Source organism: Arachis hypogaea, chromosome 1 (assembly GCF_003086295.3).
Source record: "Arachis hypogaea cultivar Tifrunner chromosome 1, arahy.Tifrunner.gnm2.J5K5, whole genome shotgun sequence".
Taxonomy (NCBI): Eukaryota; Viridiplantae; Streptophyta; class Magnoliopsida; order Fabales; family Fabaceae; genus Arachis; species Arachis hypogaea.
In genome coordinates, this window is record NC_092036.1 from 107,723,082 (window position 1) to 107,736,770 (window position 13,689).

The following is a 13,689-nucleotide window of genomic DNA, read 5'->3' on the forward strand; positions in this document are numbered from 1 at the left end:
TTAAAAGTATAATTAAAATCAAGAATATATAAATATAATAGTAAAATTTGTACTCTAAATGAGTAAACATATTTTTTATCATACATAAATTATTTAAAAAAATGAATAAATTATTAAAATTAATAATACAAGTTTAAAATGATAAAATCCAACTTTTTTATTGTATTTTTTATAGTGTTTTTATCTTTTAATTTTTAATTTATTAGTATTTTATTACTTAATTAATGATTAAACAAATTATTTTTTGAAAAATTATCTTTTGTATTATTTTAAAGAAGAGACCAATATAACAGTTTAAAAAATAATATAAAAATAATATTTTAAATAAAAAATATTTAATATTAAAATTTTTAAATACAAAAATAAATTGTATAGATATTTAAGAGATAAATATAAAATGCACGTCTAAAATAAATAAATCAGACAAAAATAATTCTCTAAAGAATAAAAATTCTATCTCTTCTTTAAGATAATACAAAAATATCTTAAATTTGGTAATTAAATTTTAAATTTATCTCTTAAACATCTATATAATTTATTTTTGTATTTAAAATTATAATATTAAATATTTTTTATTTATAATATGATTTTTACGTTATTTTTTAAACTATTATATTGGTCTCTTTTTTAAGATAATACAAAAAATAAATTCTCATGAAAATAATTTGTTTAATTATTAATTAAATAATAAATTACTAGTATATTAAAAATTAAAAGAATAAAAATACTATAAAAAATACTTGTAAGAAAGTTGGATTTTATCATTTTAAACTTGTGTTATTAATTTTAAAAATTTATTTTTTTAAATAATTTATATATGATAAAAAATATATTTACTTGTTTAGAGTACAAATTTTACTATTATATTTGTACGCTCCTGATTTTAATTATACTTGTAAGTATTCTAAATAGATTTATTTTATTATATTATATTTTACATATGAATATATGTTTCATCGTTAATTAAATAAAAATATTTTTTTAATGAAAGAATTTACTAACCAAATCAGCCATTAATTATGTTGATAAAGGAGTGATCTACGACAGAAAGAGGAATAAGTGAAAGGACAAGAGATAGCGATGACGTCGACACTAGCTATACTGGAAAGGACGGCGAAGTGACGGGGCGACGGAAATTCGACGACTCGTTAAGGGATGATGCACTGAAGAGGACAGTAAATGGTGACGATGTCTCACGACTGCGACGGCGATACTTGGAAGAATCGAAGCTTCGTGACGAAGAAAGAATGGAGGAGTGGAAATGTGCTTCAATTAACGACGAGAGTGGAGTTTCGATATTTTAAAAAATGATACCATTACCCATCTCAAATAATAAATTACAAAATAACCTAATTATGATTAAGATAATAACCAATTAAAATGTGACACATCATAAAAAACAACTTACATATTATTTTAGAAAGAGTCGGACAAAATTTACCTTTAATAATTATTCTAATTATAACAAAAAGTATCAGTAGTTTTTCACTTTTTATTTTTATTATTGAGATTGTGGTGGTGTTTTTAAATAATGTGGAGAGTTGGTATGTTTTTTTTATATGGATGATCACAAATTTGATCTTTAGATTTGTGGTTTTAATTTTTTGTTTAAAAAAAATTTACAAATCTAACCTTTAGATTTGTGCTTTAACATTAAAAATTTTTTGAAATATGCAAATTGGAGGGGATTTTGAAATTTTTTTTTTGTTTTTACTCAAAATTTACCTTCAATTTTTTATTCCTATCCAAACTGACACTTAGTTTTTTACTCTATCCAAAATCTGACCTTCAGTTTTCTATTCTTACCCAAATCTGAATTTCTGATTTGTAGTTTCTAATTTAAAAAAAAAATAATTATCTCCATATCCATAAAAAATATACCAACTCTCCATAACTATGTATAATAAACCTCTCCGATCCATTACCAAAAAAATTAGCAGTAGTTTTTTACGTTTCTTGGAAACACTTTTAGAAGCATTAAATTGGTTTTTAATATCGAGTTATCATGATGTTATTGCTACTACAAAATAAGGGAATTTTTTCAAAATAAATAAAATAAATATAATTTTTGTTACCGATTTTATATAAACATGAAATTATTTACTTTTTACACTACATTACATCTTTGTTGTCTCGGTTGCAAACAAGAAACGTATAAACATAGACTTTAAACGAGATATGTGAAACGATATCAAGTCATTGACAACTAAAAATGGTGTTTATAATATTATTGGATTGATTTGAATAATAAAATTCTTATAATTTATTATGATTTGTATTGTATTAGTTTAATTTTATTTTTTTTAATTTAGTCTAATTTAAGGATAAATTACCTAATTAAAATATTTGGAGTTTAAAATTATTATATTATAATTTTTACAAACGGTAGACACATTTACAATATTCATATTACTATGAAAACTACGAGAAGGTATGGTGGATTAGGGTATTCATATAAACTGCTATATCTTGTAGCAGTTTATGTTCGACTGCATGTCAAGAGAAATCGCTACATTCTATAGCAGTTTCTGAAGGAATGTAACAATGAAAAAACTGCAGTACTTCTATAGCGGTTTCTTCACAAATAGCTAGCCTAGAAAACCATGTAAGCCTATAGCAGTTTCTTCATATAAGAAATGCTCATAAATATTAAGCAGGAGGCCATGTTGTAGTAGTAGATTATCATTTTCACAAATTCACAAATAGATAGTGAGGAGAGGTTTTTAGTTCTAATGCATTGTTCTGAAAAAATTAAAAAAAGTAAAAGGAATGGCATTAAGTTTAGTGATAGAGAACCAGTGAGTGTTTTTATCCGATCATCAAATACGTTGTCAGAGCTAAAAACAAGTATATTACAAAAGGTGGGGGTGTATAAGACAAAGTAGGTGAAGAAGTTGTTTTACTAGATTTCTATTGCGGTTGTGTCAACTGGTGTGAAGTATGAAATATTTGTAATAGGGTCAGACGAAGATATGCATGTTTTGTTTCATTGTCGGCGAAGTTTTCTAGAAGTGTGAATACACGATCTGCCTGCCAAGTTGGAAGATGGCGTCGACAGTTTTGGGACATCAGCGTTGAATCCTCAATCGACTACGGTGGGGGGTGCTTTTACCTCAATGCATGTCATTGCATCTGCTTGTCTGTTGGCTGATCCTTCATCTATTGCAGTTGGGATAGCTAGGTCATCCCGTATGATACTGGATATTGCAGGTGAGAGTGAATAGAATTGGGTTGAAAATGCGATGCGAGAGGATGATTCGGACAAAGAACCTGCTCACATCATGGGAGACAATGATGAGGATATCCTGAGGAACCCACCTACACATCAGGGACCATCAAGTTCCAGGACACAGCAACATCCTCCATATTTCTCAACGCTGAACTTGGAAGCCATCGGCCAGCAACTGGACATAGATCCTACCTTTGGGGGGGTCAAAGATTGCATGAGGGAAATCCTGCTATGGAATTTTAGATTGGCCAATATTTTCAAACTAAGGAGAAATTTGTGTTGAGTGTAAAGGATTATAGCATCTATCATGGAGTTAAGTGCAGGATGATAGAGTCAGATCATCTCAAGTATCGTGGGAGATCAAGGAGTTCGGTACAGGTTGCACGTGGTTGATTCGCATCACACTTCGACAATGAAAGAGTACTTGGGAGGTTAGAAGGTACAACAGACCTCACACTTGCTTAGCTACGTCGATTTCAAGTGATCACCGACAGCTTGATTATCATGTCATTTGTGTGAGGATCTTTCTGTTGGTTAGAGCCGATGCAGTGGTTACAATAAAGGTATTGCAGGAAGCTATTAAAACAACCTACAAATTCAAGCCTAGTTATAGGAAGGTCTTGATGGTGAAACAGAAGGCAGTAGTACAGATCTACGGAGATTTGAAAGAGTCATATGCTGAGTTGCCCCGTTGGATCCTTGGTGTGCAATCCACTATAGAGGGAATCATGGCGTTGTTGAAGACTTCTCTGGTGTGAGTCGGTGATCAGATTGATGAATCTACCGTGAATTTTCATCGTCTTTTCTAGAATTTCCTCCTTTCATTGAGGCATTTTGACATTGTAAGCCACTGGTCATCATCGACAGTACTCATTTGTATGGCAAGTATGGCGGTACTTTGCTTCTGGCTATCGCGCAAGACGGAAACTCGAATATCTTACCTATTGCTTTTGCACTTGTGGAAGGAAAAATGCGGAGTCATGGGATTTCTTCCTGACCAACCTGCGACAACATGTGACTCCGCAAGAGGGTATTCTGGTAATCTCTGATAGGCACAATGGCATTAAGGCTGCACTAGAGGCACCTGACAGCGGTTGGCTACCACCTCATGCATATCGAGCGTTTTGCATTCGTCAAGTTGCAGCTAATTTCTCCCTCAGTTTCAAAGGTTAGGATGTGAGATGGCTACTTGTGAATGTTGCTTATGCAAAGACTGAGGCAGAGTTTGACTATTGGTTTGATATTATGAGGACTGGAAATCCGGCCATGTGTGATTGGGCGAACAGAATGGGGTACGATAAGTGGACCCAGCACCAGGATGGCGGCAGATGGTTTGGCCACATGACAACGAATATATCCGAGTTTGTTAATTCTATATTGAAGGGCACACGGAATCTACCGGTCACTGCATTGGTGAAGTCCACATATGGGAGGCTTGTAGAGCTATTTGTGATTTGAGGACAGACGACAAAGGTGCAATTGGAAACTGGAAACCAATTTCGCCAGGCTCTGGTGACGGAAATAGAGCACAACTTGAGAGATTCGAGATGCTTCACTGTCACTTTGTTTGACAGGCATTAGCCTGAGTATACTGTGGCCGAAACGACTCCTACCGATAACTTCTTGCTGGGTACGTATCGAGTTTTCCTTAGGGATCTTACGTGAGACTGTGGGTACTTTTAGGCTCTCCATTACCCATGTTGCCATGCATTGCTTGTTGTGCTCAGTCGCGACTGGACTCGGCTACATATGTTCATGAAGTTTACACCATGAGTAAGGTGTTTAACATATACCGGATGGGGTTTTTGCCGCCTATTCCAAAGGGACTTTGGCCACCTTATGACGATTCGACTGTTATTCTTGATCCTAACATAAGACATGCAAGAGAACGGCGACCAAGGTCTACCAGAATCCGTAATACCATGGATGAGGCCGATCCTAATAGATTGAAGCGTTGTGGCCTCTGCAGATAGCCTAGGCACACTCGTAGGAGTTGCCCTCAGCGAGGCTCCACGACCGGAGGTGATACGTAGATGTCATGATGTCGTTGTTTTTGTCACAGTTGCTCTTGTTGTTTTCGTTCTGTCTTTATTCTAGTTAATGTTGTTGTTATCGTGTTGTCTTTATTTTAGTTAGCGTTGTCCTTGTGACCAAGTTTTTGTCGCTCTGTCTTTATTTAATGTGTTCATCTATGTAGTTATCATTTTCTTGAAAATTTCATTATATTCAGATATAATATATGATGTACCAAAGCTAGAAATTCTACAAACAATCAAAGCTAGAACTCCATTAAATAGTAAAACATTATAAGGTGACATATAAATAAGCAAAGCTACGAAGTCATACATATAATAAAGTCATACACCATAAGTAAATGCAACTAGACATAAATAAGCAACGCTAAATGGTCATACAAAAAAATAAAGTCACACACAGGATGATGAAGCTACATCCTAATGATGCTACTCATCATTGTCATCGTCATCATCATGGGGATCGTCCCCCAAATGGACCAAGTAGATACGAGCTTGTACCACACCAAGCAGGGCACCTCACTCTAGCACATCTCTAAGGCTGATGTGCGGGACGATCAACTAGCAGACCCACTCCAAATGCAGATAGAGGCGTCCCTCCCACAGTGAACCAAGTGTCATACGGACTACCTGCAGGCTCGTTAAGGTCAACCACCAACTGTGGCTGGTACTCAGGCATTTGAGCCTGGCCCTCCGTCATCTATGGCTGGTAGGCCAGAATTTGAGACTGAACCTCTGGCATCTGTGGCTAAACCTTTGGCATATGCTGTTGGTACTCCAAAATCTGAGCCTGAACCTCTGACATCTGATGCTGGTAATGCTGACCATCATCATCTCGTATGATCACCGCGAAGTCGGCGTAGAACTATAAACCTCCCAGGTCATCATCAATGTCCATGGTCAAGGTAGTCATAGCCAAGTCAGCATACATCTGGGTGTTGACATCATGGAATACTTGAGACTCTGAGAGCTCGATGCATGAGTAAATGTGCCCCCCAAATCCCAGCCTTCGTCTCTCCACTAGTAACATGATCAAACTGGTGACCATGCTCTGTGCTGGCGGGGCAATTACTGTGCCCAGCTGCTACACTCCCCGGTCCAGCACCTCGACATCTCGCACGACTCCGACGCACACGATGGTCGCCTTGTCCTTCGCCATCACCACCAGCTTTCTGCTCCTGCATCATATCATTCAGACATCGCCACCCCTGATCAGTAGCTCGTATACCAATGTGTCGTCATCGCTCCACACGTCTGTTATTAGGCACATCTGACACTGGTACACTCGCGGACGCCTCGACGACACTCTGTGGAAGGCATTATCTGGAATCTCCTCCACCCTAGGATCGACAAATGTAGCATCCAGCAACAGAAACTATGTGCTATACAGTACCACCAGTCTAGGAACTTAGCTGACGGACCTGGATCAGCCATTCTCTGGATAGTCAAGTTAGAATCAACTATGTTATCCCAATGCAAATGCCATGTCTGAAAATAAGTAAGGAACCACTTATCTCCACCCCTACCATCCTTGCCATGAAGCCAGTCTATGTTCAGTGCTGTGTCAAGTACATGCTGTACGCCACCGAGCTGTGAGACCACCATATCAACTTGATGCCACTCAATGACAGCAAAATATATCAGGCCAGTGTCCATCCGCCATAACCGACTGTGCTCCTCAGCTAGAATCTCTGGATGAACAATGGCAAGTACATCAAGCATATCATAAGGCTCCCACACACTTTGAAAATAACAACGGAATCTAGCATTAGAACATTATATACAAACATGTCGGTGAACAAGTAATGAAACTTCAAACCACACACAAACAACTTACGTCTTGACCACCCAGCCGGTCTAATGCAAGGCGAAACTGGATAATTCTTTGCTCCTTCCCATCAGATGTGGGTAATAATTAGCCCACCTGAAGGAGAATAATGTGACATGAATGTTTAATATGGGATTTAAAAATATAATAACGTGAAACAAATAGTGAAATCCTCAGTATATCGATTGATACTTGGATGCCAACGGAAAAGAAAAATTGTCAAATCCATGCGGCCTGAGAGTGGAGAACCGATAGAAGATCCAAGACTGTAATAGCTGTAGGAGGCCTGCCAAGTTTGTGACATTTCTGTTGGCCACCCGACACATGCATCAATTAGCCATGCCAACGCAGTTGAACTCCAGCTATAAGCACCCATGTCGTCAAGCCTCACCACAAATGGCAACCATCGAATATGTATCTGATTCACACTCTTGTCACTAAACAGCTGAGTGGATAGCAGCATCATAATGTATGCACGTGCGTATATGCGTACAGTGTCCTTACTCGCATAAGCTGGTAGCACCGTGAACCTCCTATGGAACCATGTGAAATGGACTGTGAACTGCTTAACCTTATCCGACGGCAGCAACTCACCAAATAACTCCTGAAACCACTCCTAAGCCGGTTTGTCATCCTCCATAAACTAATCGAAGTCTGTAAGGCACCCAGAAACAACCTTCCCATTGACGGGCAACCCCAGCTGATATGCCACATCTTGCAGCGTGATGGTGCACTCTCTGAACGACATATGAAAATTGTGCGTCTCAGGACACCACCTTTCAATAAATGGGCTGACCAGGGGCTCATCTAACCAGAACCAACGCGTGCTCAGCCTAGCCAAGTGGTACAAATCAGCCCTCTCCAAATAAGGTATGATCCTTTAATACAAAGGCATATTCTATTGTCTGCAAATGCTGTAAATACACATACTTGGCCGCATGATATGAGAAAAATAACTACACCTAAATTAAATTCTATTACTTACAAGTCTTAATTTATAATTCGATACAGAAACTACAAGTGTCTTATTTATCCAGTCTTAACTAATTTTAAATGTAGTTCTCTTAACATTATTTTTATGTCTAATTTTATTAAAATAGAGAAATAAGTATGGTCTTTTACATAAAAATATAAAACAAATGTTAATGTACTTTAGAACAAGTAAAAAATCTCCAACTTTTAAATTTATAACTCCTAAATTTTAAATACTAAACTACGAACCTTCTAAATTTAAAATTTAAAATTTAAAAATTTAATTCTTAATTTTCAAATACTAACCTACAAACCTTAAATTCTATATTTAAAATTTGAATCTTAAATCCCGAATACTAAACTATAAACCGTCTACATTTAAAATTTTAAATCCTTAATTTAAATTTCAAATACTAAGTTACAAACCTTATATTTTGTATTCTAATTCCTATACCCTAAATATACTACATTTTATGTTATAAACTCTAATACTTAAAAGAAAACAAATTTACCTCTTCATTGATGCTGCCGACAACATGAGTAATGCCGTTGAATCGATACAAGCTGTCTTCATCCGCCATAATCTCAGTTGAAATTGACCCCTCTAGGAATCTTAAATATCCAAATTCTCTCCAAGTTTCCTCCTCCTTTTCTCAATCCACATCTCTCTCTCTAAACAAAATTCTCTCTCAAAAGTTTTGGTTTGAATTTCAAATGAAGGATCTGCTATTGGGTGAAGCGGATTGATAGGCGCATGTAAACCGCGACACCACCCACAGTTTGTGCAACACTTCATTTTTCTAAAAAATGCTAGAGCCTATCACGATTTCTTCACATTGAGATTCCTTCAGAAACCGCTACACTACCGAAATGGCACTAAAAAGAAACAATTGTAATCTTCTTGAGGATCCACCTTCTGCTGCTTTCTCTTAATTTTCTGCCGATGATCAACTGCATAAATTGAAGAAATTAAAAAAGAAAAAAAAAGAAGAAGGTAAAATCTGTTCTAGAGTTTATTTGCGATGAGATTGTTCCAAAGAAGAATAACTTGGTGAATGGAGCATGGATGAGGGTCTAAGTAGTTCTTGGTCTCATTTCTCTTCTTTAGAATATCGAACTAACGATTTATGTGCATTCTTAAAACCATCATCTCATCTTGTGATTTTTATGGTAATATAAATGTTGCAAATGTGTCTGCACAGTATTGAAAAATTGTATTCTGATAATTTTAATCTCCAAATATTTTAAATAAATTACTTGTTCCTAATTTAATTTAAACTTTGCATTATACAGATTTGGATTTTTTAAATCTAATTTCAATTTAAATTTATTGTCATTTGTATTATATTTATATCACTTTATATTCCATTAAAATTTTAAATTATTAATTTTTTTATAAAACCGAATTATATCTAATTTAATATTTGAGTAGGATAATAATTTAAACAATTTAAAATTTGGAAAAATATAATATAAATTACAAAATTTCAATTTATAAAATTTGCATTGAATATAACTTGGTTTAAGAAAAAAAATTAATAATTAAATATTCTAAACTATAAAAGTTAAAATTTGGATGTGAATAAACTGATCTAATCCTCATAATAGTTTGAATAAAATTGGATTAATAAATTCAAATTGATACGTCTAAATTGCAATCATTTGAATCAAATTGAATTAAATTAAAAACATAAAATCATATCATCACAAATTATTTGATTTTATTTTTTTAAATCAATCTGAACTATTATTTTTTCAGTTACCTAGTGGCTTGATTTCATTGTCATTGTAAGTTAGGAATGACAATGAGACTCTATGGAAATGGTCCGAGTGAGTATCTTTTTTCTGTTCTCTATTTCTGTTAAAAAATAATGTCTTTATTTTTATCATGGCTCTTCATTCATTTATTCGTTTTTTGTGAAAAAGGAGGATATCTACCAATATTCATGAATATTATCTTTTAAAAGTAAATAATAATAATAAAAAATAATAAAGCATAATAATTATAAAATTAATCAATTTAATAAAATTCAACACATTCCAACACAAATTAAAATAAAGGTTGAGAGAATCAGACTTGAGACGAAAAAGAAACTATGGAGAGACAAAAAAAGTGAAAATAAATGTTGAAAAGGTAAATTTTACGATTGAAATAAAGGTTATCACTGCGTGTGAAAAAGTCTAGAAGAGACATTAAAGATAGGATAATAGATTTCTGATACGAATTCAATATGTCATTTTGGTGAGTCTAATACAATGGGACAGAATGAGAATATTGTTGATATCAAAGGTCCCATCTCTAGAATAATTACATTATGTGAGTTTTGAGATCACGAAAACTAAATAATCGTCTCAAGTGCAATTGAAATTACTTGAATTGCAAGAAATACGATTTTTACTTGGAGCATAAGTAACTATGAGAAGTTCTTTAAATTTAAATACATCTAACTAAACTAGCTGCATTTAGTTTAGAATTAAGAATTACTTAAGGTTTGTTTGGATGAGTTTGTATGAAAAAATATTTTTTCAACTAATTTTTTTAAAAGATTTTTTTAGAAAAGTAAAAATAATTTCATGTAAAAATATATTTTTTTTCTAATAATTATATTTGGGCACAATAATATAAAAATATTATTTATTTATTTATTATATTAAAAATATTTTTTTATAAGTACAAAAAAGAGCTTTTAAAAAATATAAATGGTAGCTTCTATTTTTTTTTAACATTTTATTTGTACTATTTACTTAAATTTTGCCAAACACATTAAAATATATAAAAAATATATTTCTAACAATTTAATAACACCCAAACAAACTCTTAAATAGAAAATAATCAAGTGAAAAAAGCTATGTCATAGAACATATCAGAATTAAATTTACCTTTAATTCTGATTAGACTTTTTATCTTTTGTCTAAACTTAAAAGTAGGATGTTTTAGATTTAAATTTGATTTTATTTGTATTTGCTAAAAGATTTGATTTGATATTGATTTGTTTAACGTATTTTTAGAAGTTTAAAATTTAAATCAAATTTAATTTAAATTAAGTAACATATATTTAGAAGTTTAAAATTTAAATCATAATCAATCTGATATAATATATTAAGATCAAATCTAATTTAAATTAATTAATATATTTTAAAAGTTTAAAATTTAAATCTAATCTTATATCATTTATTAAGATTAAATATTATTTAAATTAATTAAAATCAAATATATAATTATATCTTTAGTTTAATTTCAGATTTATAGTTTTATTTTAAGGATGTGTGACCATATTAAAGTTGAACAATTAGGAGTCTATTTAATTACTTTGTTGAAATATTTTATATAGTTTTTGATGAGTAAATTTTCTAATTTCTTAAAAAATATGAACTTTTATGTCTTTAAACATGGTGAATGATTTAGTTTACTTGTTACATGATAAAATTGAAGAATTCAGGTAATTTTTAGTGTTTGTTCTTTCAGTTTATTTATTTGATATAATTTATCAAGAACAAAATTTTTAAAAGTCTAATAAAAAAATATTTCGCATGATCTAGATTGTTAAAAATGTCTTATTTTTTAAAAATTATTATTTAACTTTTTGTTGCGAATAATCTCTAAAAATATTAATTTTGATGAATTTTTTTTATATATTTCTATTCTATGTCATATATGTATAAATGATATATTATTTATTTATTTATTTATATTGTTTACATTGAAAACAATATTGTGTAATATAGTGTAAATATAAATTTTCTTATCCTGGCATAAATGGTAAATATTATGTTTATTTTATTTTATTTATTTAATAAAAATTCCAAAACAAGCCATAATTAATTTTGATATATATGAAACGCAATACAAAAATTTGTTAAATTTTGTACAGTTCTATTATTATTATTATTATTCTTGGTGGGGGACCTCAATTATACCTCAACGAATTAAATACAAACACACTGCTGGTTTTCTCATGAAAAGGCTTCAAGTACACCAATTATTAATTATCAATTAATGTATTGGTCTTCCTTTCCTATATATTAACGTAGCTGCAACGTTGCCGTTTTATTTTGATTTTGCGTGCCAAATGCATTATTTATTAGACTTCAGCTAATATGTGTATTTATTATTTAGAGTATATAATAAGTTTGTTATTTGTAAAAAAATTTAAATTTTTTTATTTAATAAATATAATATAAATATATTAAAAATTTATTTTTTTAATTTTAAAATATTTTCTTAGAACACAAGATAAATAAATTCTGTTTATTATAACGTTTTAGAAACTATTTATTTTTAACTATAATAATTTTTTTTTTGCCTTATAGGAGATAAAAAATTTGAAAATTGTATTAATATTGAATGGGATTTCGATGAAAGTTTGAAAATGAGTATTTACAAATGGGGATTAGATATTAATTGTGATATGCAGGGACGGACATACAGGAGGCGAGTGGAGGCTTCGACTCTCAACTTTTTAAAAAAAAAATTAATAGTAATAATTAATAAGTTATTAAGTGTGATTTAATTTTTTAAAAAAATTATTTAGTATTTAATTTAATATAAATAAAAGTCTAATCTAACTTAAATATTAATAATTTTTAATATCTAAAAAGTAAGTAATAATGTTAAAAAAATCTAAAAAGATATTATTATTAATATTTTTAAACTAAATAAAAATTTTTAAATCTCATAAAGTGAAATTTTTTTCTTCTTGTGAGTCTCTTTCTTGGTTCATTTGATATTAATTCTCTATATTTCAATTACTATAACTATGAGATATTTTTCAATTATGAATGTTGTGAAAAATAATTCAAAAATAAAATAAAAAATGAATTTCTTGCTAATTATCTTTTAATTATATTAAAAGAAAATTACTAAAAAATTTGATACAAATTCTATTATCGATAAATTTTATGATACGAAAAATCGATCACTTTATTAATAAAAAACACATACATATTTTTTATATTTTAAAATATATTTTCTGTCGATATATTTTTATAATACATTTTATATTATATAATTTTTTTTATAATTTTTTAATATTATAATATTATTTCTTGATCCGTCCACTAATATGCGATTAATTTGTGAATTGTGATGGTTCAATTACCAAGTCAATGACAATTGTCTATGGTCGTCAAAATGGTAAGAAGGGAAAAAAGAAAAAGAGGGAAAAAAACACCAAAACAAAGAAAAAATAGAAGAGTTGATGACAGCAATAAAAAGTGAGCACAGTCACGAGGCACTACTCTGACCAAAATTCCAAATAAAGCATTTTCATAGCATGGCCACTGTTCCTTGTTGTGCAAGTAGTCAAGTATTAAGACTTTTCTAAATAAATTAATAATTAATAAAATAAAAGTGTAGTATAAAATAATATTTAGAATATATAATATTTTTTTCACTTTCTTGAACCACAACAAATATCCTATGATAGTACAGTTAAGAATAAATAAAAGATGCTATTTTTTTTAGGGACAAACACACAATCAAATCACATGTTAGAAACACATCAGATTATCAATTTATCAATGAGACAAATAATAATAATAATTTTTTAAACGTGTATAAAAAAGAGGGTTGAAAAGGGAGCCTTTTTTTTTTAATAATATTATTATTATTGTGTGTCCCCATTTTG